This window comes from Pongo pygmaeus, chromosome 23 (assembly GCF_028885625.2).
Source record: "Pongo pygmaeus isolate AG05252 chromosome 23, NHGRI_mPonPyg2-v2.0_pri, whole genome shotgun sequence".
In the NCBI taxonomy this organism is placed as follows: domain Eukaryota; kingdom Metazoa; phylum Chordata; class Mammalia; order Primates; family Hominidae; genus Pongo; species Pongo pygmaeus.
This window is the reverse complement of record NC_085931.1, coordinates 32,387,776-32,394,655: the sequence shown is the minus strand read 5'-3', so window position 1 is coordinate 32,394,655 and position 6,880 is coordinate 32,387,776. Positions and strand designations below refer to the sequence as shown.

The 6,880-nt window shown below is 61.2% G+C and overlaps 1 long non-coding RNA gene across 2 annotated transcripts; it reads right to left on the bottom strand.

Moving 5' to 3' along the window:
• Nucleotides 1-414: 414 nt before the first annotated feature.
• Nucleotides 415-4,098, bottom strand: LOC129022883 (uncharacterized). Of its 2 annotated transcripts, none has more exons than XR_008496588.2 (3): nt 3,911-4,098; nt 3,561-3,674; nt 415-716 (listed from the first exon to the last, which is right to left on the bottom strand). It is a non-coding gene; the product is annotated as an uncharacterized LOC129022883 (long non-coding RNA). The 2 variants fall into 2 exon arrangements; XR_010125965.1 differs by having other exon boundaries at nt 415-713.
• Between the last annotated feature and the right edge of the window lie 2,782 nt (nt 4,099-6,880).

Here is a 6,880-nt window from a genome sequence, read left to right as displayed (position 1 = left end):
CCCATCAGGGCAGCCTGGACAGGTCCTGCCTCTCACAGCCGTCCCACTCTCTGGAGCTGCCTCGGTGGCAGATGGCGCTGTCCTAGAAAGGTGAGGCTGGAGCTGTCTCTTCCACCAGGGGTGGCCAAGGACGCTTCCAGGGTCTTCCATGCCGGCCTCCAGGGTCACCCTGGGCGTGGCTGAGGGCATGCAGACCGCACTGTGCTCCCCCCACCCTCCATGCCCTTCGCTTGCCTGGCATGCTCCTCAGCTGTCTTGCTCCGCAGAAGCCGTGTGTTCTCCCCTGTGAGCAGAGTCGGGCTCCATGATCCTCCGGAGCAGCACCAGGGACTCTCCCCAGGCACAGTTTTAAAGGGGGCCCTGGGACCTGCCAGGTCCGCAGAAGTGGTCCTTGTAACTCTCCCTGGTGGCAGCCTCTGTCTGGTGCATTCTGGCAGGGGCAGCCCCTCCTCATCACAGGGACCCTGTGTGCCAGGATCCAGCTGTGTTGCCGCTGAATTATGGATTTAATAGCAGAGAAGCCTTGCAGGCCGCCTGTGCTGGCTCGGGAAACCGGGGCCCAGCCGGGGCCTGTCACAGTCCTGGTGCCGCCCTGCTCCCTGTCGGCGCCATGGAGCAAGCGGAGAGATTTATCTTCCCGGCTTTACGAGGTACTAACGGAGGAGGCCGAGACGCAGGAGCTGAATAATTGATGGCCTTCTCTGGCTCAGGATCTGCTGAAAATGACAGGGCACAAGGCAGAGGGGCTGAGAGTGCTGATCACAAAATGCTGAGAAGCCACTCCAGGGCGGTCACGGCCAGATGGAGGACCCCCCACTCAGGACAGGGTCACAGGCATTTGGGTCGAGTGTCAGAGGCTCCTGCCCTGGGTCATTCCAGGGGGCTGGGATCCCCAGAAGCTGGGCCTAGAGGCCCACAGGGCTGGCTCACCCCCACTTCCCTCTCACACGCCTGTCATCACCGGTGCTTCAGCCCAGCAACCCCATGGCTCGTTGGCCCCGTCCACAGCCCCCACTGCCTCCTGTGTGCTGGGCATGGGCCTCTGAGCTCTACTCTCAGCCTCCTTAGCCCCAGGAGAGGAGTGCAGGACAAGGGTTTAAAGTGGGGTGTGGTGCGGAGGGGGGAGGGCTGTGGTGCCCCCTCAGCCCCTCCTTTCCTAACAGCCTCAGCCTCCCCCCAGGAGAATCCCCCACCTGCTGGGCACATCTGGCCTCTTCCCAACATTCTGCCCCCAGCCAGGAGATCTCTACCCAGTGAAACGGTGAAACAGGAAGGGTTCCCTGGTTCCCCCCGCAGGGTGCAGGGCATGCAGTGGGGGAGTGGCTCGCTTCATCAGTGCCCCGCTGCTCACACCTCTAGGGGAGCATACAGACGGGCAGGCTGTGGGGCTCTGACCCCACGGCCGTGTCTGGGGGTGAATGTTTACAGCTCTTGAAACCCCAGTGGGCGTGTGTTACCGGGTGGTCTTTTAGTCTAGCGGCCTGTAGGTGGCTGGTGAGAGTCAGCTCAATTAGACCCCTGCCTTATAACAAGGACAGAGGGATTTCTGTATCCCAGGGTTTCTTGCCTTGGTGTACCGAAAAATTGGATCACACGTGGGCTTGGAGAATGAGTGCAAGGTTTTATTGAGTGGAAGTAGCTCTCAGCAGATGGGGGAGCCAGAAGGGAGATGGTTTTCCCCTGGAGTCGGGCAACATTCTCGGGATGTCCAGCAGCTTGTCTTCCTCCACCAGTGTGTTCCTCTCGCCACCCAGCGGCTTCTGTCTCTGCCTTGCTAGGGTCTTGGGTTTTTATAGGCATAGGATGGAGGCATAGCAGGCCAGGGTGGTCTTGGAAATGCAACATTTGGGCAGGAAATGCCTGTCCTCACCTAGGTTCGTGGGGGTGGAGCCCTAGGCAGGGACCACACCCTTCCCTACACAGCACTTCCTGTCCCTCCTTCTTTATCATTTAAAGGGACCACACTTTTCCCTTCTCGGCACTTCCTTTCCGTATCAACAGGAGGCCAGGGACCGGCTGGACCCCTAGGAGCCAGGTCCTACGGATAGGTGAGCCGGCACCCCAGGGCAAACACCTCCACTGGGCAGACCTGACTGCCCAGAGCTGGATTCTTTACTTGTAAAAGGAGTCATGAGTGACACAGGCTTGGCCTGCTGTGCCTTGAGGAAAGGAGAGGCTAAAAATTCTGCCTTCCCTCCTGAAGCCAGCCAGGCTCTTTATGGTGGGGGAAGGACAGATTTATTTATTTGCACTCTTCTGAAATAAAAGTTCTCCATCCTCCCTCCTGGCTGCAGTTGGGAGGGCCCCGTGGGTGGGCTCTGTGATGTGGCACACGGTACCCAGGGCAGGGCTGGGAAGGGTGGGGTGCAGGGGCCTCCCTGGCTGCAGGGCCCACCCACCAGGTGCCTGGGCTTACTGCACTAAGCAGGCATGGGCTCCGGCCCCCCTCACTGTCCCTTCCAGGCCCAGCCTGTGTTCAGGACCCAGGACAGGGTCTGACCAGCAGGCCCCAGGCCTCCAAGGCGTTCTCAGCCTCTTGAGTGAGTGTGATGATGAGCACTCATGGAGCTTCCTGCATGCTGGGCCCTGGGCTTCTGAGAGGGCCACAGGGTGGAGACTGAGTCACGAGGTGGAGGGCCAGTCCCAGGGACTCCAGGTGACCTCGTGTCGGCACCACACCCTTCTCCCATGGGCAGTCCTGGGCGCCCCTTCCTGGCCTTGGGCCCAGCGGCCTGTGGCCTGACCCCATCCACTCCTGCTTGGTTGTCCCAGCAGCAGCAGGAGCCCATGCTGGAGAAGGTGTTATGGGGCAGGTGGAGGGCCCGGCTGACTCAGATCATCCCCCAAGTTTCTTTTCAATGAACACTTGTTTAGTGTAGTTTTTCCTCCTCAGATCCCCCTCACACAGGCAGACACCCTCTTGGCCCAGGGTAATCTGCTGAGCCTTTGCTCAAATATAGCAGCTTTGCTGCTTTCTAAACATAACTAATCCAATTTGGGATTTGGGGATTGGAGGTGGGCAGCACTGGGCCTCAGATGAGCCCCCATCACCCCAGACCCATGCAGAAAGAGCCAGGCAGGGTGGGGCCCTGGGGTCACCTGGTGGGCTCAGGGCCAGGGCATCACGAGGTCCCCATCCTTCACACTATGGGGCTTCCTGGCTGCAGAGTTGGGGACTCAGCTGGGAATGCTGGCCATAGAGGCAGAGAGCCCCTTCCCGCTGGGCCAGCCATGACCTGGCTTCTCCAGGGTGGCCCAGTGTTCCCTTCTGCTCTTTCCCTGGCCCCCACCGTCCACATCCCTCTATCTGCCCACCCTGGACAACAACCAGCACAGTGCACTGTGGCCCTGCAGTGACACCAGCTGCAGAGAGGTCAGGCCCAGCATCCCCCATCTCCTAAAAGGCCAGCAGGTCCCAGGAGCTGCGGGTGGGGCCTGGCTGTGGGGCCTCTATGCCCCAGGGGCCAGGGCAGACCCTCCTTAGCCGGCAACCACTGCAGATTCCTCCCCTGGCCAGCACTCGGGGACCTCCCTGCCCCTGCCCCGTCCCCCTACCTTACCTGCTGAGACATAGGGCTCCACGGGTCTCTCTCCTGGGGCCGGGCTGACTGTGGCCTGCAAGGGGCTATCATCGTGTTGGGTTTTCCTGCCAGAGGCAGAAACTGCAAAATTACCTGGAACATACACGCCCCAAGTGACAGATTTAATTCAATTCCACAAATATTGACCTCGCGTCTAATCCACTCGTCCTCCAGTGCCAGCTCTTTCCTGAGAAGCCCAGCCTGGCAGCCGCAGATCCCATTTAATCCCAGCCCCACAATGTCACCAGCTCACAGCTTGGGAGCTGGGCTCATCCAGGCCCTGGCAGGTGGGGCCAGAGCTGGGCTCTGACCTCTGTACCCACACTTACCACCATGCAAAGTGCTGGGAAGGGGGTGGGGAGTCACGGCAAGTTGAGGGTCCAGGCTTGCTCCAGCCCACCAGATGCTTGCCCTGGCTGCCCTGATCTAGCAGCTAACCTCTGCAGGGCACTGCGGCTACATGGTGACTCCAGCACTGGGACATTTATCAGAAATGGAACTGATGGATTAAAGTGGAACCAAGCGAATTGATTTTTCTCCCTGGGCACTTAAATGCTGCGCTTAATCAAGCGATCAACTCCGTGGGCAGGGTGGCTGTGGGGACAGAGGTGGGGGACAAGGGGGTGGTGGCCATGGTGGGGACTGAAAGGTGGCTATGGGGACAGATGAGGTGAGCCAGGTGGCCCTGGGGTCGAGCTCCAGCCCAGCCTCTGGTAAAGAGGCCCTGTGTGCAGAAGTCTGGGTGTGATGCCCTCCCCCCACCGATTGTGTGACACTGGCCAGTCCTGTCCTGGCTGAGCCTCGGTGGCCTTGATGTAACCCTGTGGGGGCTGGTGGCAGGGACTGATGCACTCATTTGCTCATTCGTTCATGTGTTTGGCACACACTGCAGCAAAGGAAAGGCGAGAGCAGCCACAGGCTGGCCAAGGACTATTCAGACTTCAGAATGGAGCATGCCCGCCCCTCCTCTTGTGAGGTCCAGCCTTGGTGTGTGCGGATTCCCAGGCACCCTCCAGGTCCACCCTCCACTGTGCAGTGCCCCGCCCACCTGTCCGCATACTCTGTTCTGTGGTTTGATCGCCATCCTTCTGCTCTGCGGCCAACTGGATGGCCCAAGCAGGCTGAGTTGGGCAGGGTGGTCATACCTGTGGAGCCTGTGGCTGTGGTTGGAGGCCCCGTGGGCAGCTGAGGCAGCCTGGGTGGGCATGTCCCACTGGGACTTAAGTCCCTAGGTTGGGCTGTCCAAAGTGGCTCCTGAGTGGCTGGGGTGTGGTGTCCTTCCAGCCTGGCTGTGGTGGCTGGGTGGTGTTAGAAGGCACTGAAGGAAGGGCAGGCAAATCCGTGCTGGACCTGGTCTCAGTGTCATGGGCCCCAGGAGCCCCATGACATCACTGGCCTCATGGACTGTGGGGATTAATCCTGTCACTGGACACCCCCAACACCCCCCTCCAAAAGAAAGGTGTTGGCACAAGTGAAACCCCTTGAGTGATGGCTGGGATTTCAAGCTCCAGACTGGTCCCCGCTAGGAAGCTCTGGGTCTGGCTGGTGGAGCAATGTGTACCTGTGCCTCTGCGTCTCCCTGCATATGGCAGCCCTCCCAACAGGACTCATGTGGGGTGCAGTGAAGCAGCAAAGCCCCCCATCCCACCCCACCCCAGACTAAACACAGGCTGTAGACCTGGCCCAGGGTGAGACAGGGCCCCTGTGGACCACCTACCCAGGTGGTCTGTGGCAGCCTCTCCCAGCTTTCGGTCCAGGTGGCCCAGGGAGGTGGCAGCCCTGACCCTTCCTGGCGATACCCTGGTTGATCATAGCGAAACACTGAGCTGGGAGAGCCAGGGGCACCCAGGGCTGAGCTCCCGGGGCAGCTCCCAGGAGCTGCAAGTGGACCTGGCACTAGGAAGGAACAGTCCACCGAGCACCTAGGCCAGGGCCTGGGACAGTGCCAGGCACCAGCTGAGGCCCTGCCAGGCCAGCCGCATCTTTACACTCAAGACCCCAAGCCCCAGCCACTCCTGGCTCTGAGCTCTGGGTGTCTGCAGCCAGGGTTGGCAGCGTGGGCCCCACCCTGCCCTGACTGTGCCACGGACTGGTGTGAAGAGCTCTAAACTTCACTTACTCCCCCAAAGTAGAAGTGGCCTAGGACTGTGTGGTGGCTCCTGGTCTCCAGAGCCCTGCCAGGCTCCAGGGCAAGCGGGGAAGTCAGGCTTAGCTGCAGGGGAGCACCTGTCTGCACACCCCTTCCTGCCACGCTCCCTCCAGGGGAGCACCTGTCTGCATACCCCTTCCTGCCACACTCCCTGCGGGGGTGCACCTGTCTGCACACCCCTTCCTGCCACGCTCCCTGTAGGGACCTCCGCCTGTTGTCCACGGTCCAGCTTGCTGGATTGGGCAGCAGCTCCTACACTCAGAGCTCTGCCATCCCCAGCCCCAGGCCAGGCTCTCCCCACAGCCCGTTAGGCCCTGACGTCCCCTGACAACCAGGAGTTGGACAGGCCTGGCCCCCAGGCTGCCTCACACTGCCATGAGGACCCCAGCTGGCTGAGTCCCATGTCCAGGCTCACTTCCTCTGTCCCTGCAGCAGTGAGCACCTGGGACCATCACGATGAGCACCATCGCCCTTGCCCCTTGGCCCACACTCGGGGACCTGGGTTCCCCAGGTGATGAGGGCGGCCTGCAGGACCTGAGGTGGCCATGCTAGCCAAACTTCCCCTGCCCTACAACTGGGTCACCTCTTCACCCTCCCGCAGCCCTTGGGAACCCAGCGAGCTTCTCCCCCTTGCTGCTTTATGAGTGCTGGCAGTCCTGGGGTGCTGTCCTGGAGCTCCAAGACCTCCCTTCTGGAAGGCTGGGGCTTCCTGGTGGAAGATCCCGCTCACCTCAGCTGTGGTGTGGGCCTGGGCTTCAGCCTGGGGACAGGGCAGCCCTCATTGGCAACCGCTTCAGACTGGACCCCATGCGCTGGGGTGGCCAGGGCTGTGCATGGCAGGTTCAGGGCACAGGGTGTAGGGAAGGATGTGAGGGTGTGGGAGGGCTTCAGTGGGAGGCCCGGATGCTGAGCAGACAGAGTACGGCCTGGTAAACAAGGCTCGTGTGCTGGGCACTCATCGATCTCGGCCATTCGGGCCTGGCCAACAGCCGGTGGGCTCAGGCCTGGGCGGGGGCTGGGGTGGGAGTGAGCTGCCTTAGGCTGGGCCGTGGGCACTGCAGGTGGCTTGTACGGACAGCCCTTTCCCTGGACCCCTCGTGCCCGTGGCTCTAGCTGAAAACACAGCTGCTCTTCTCTACAGGCTCGTCCT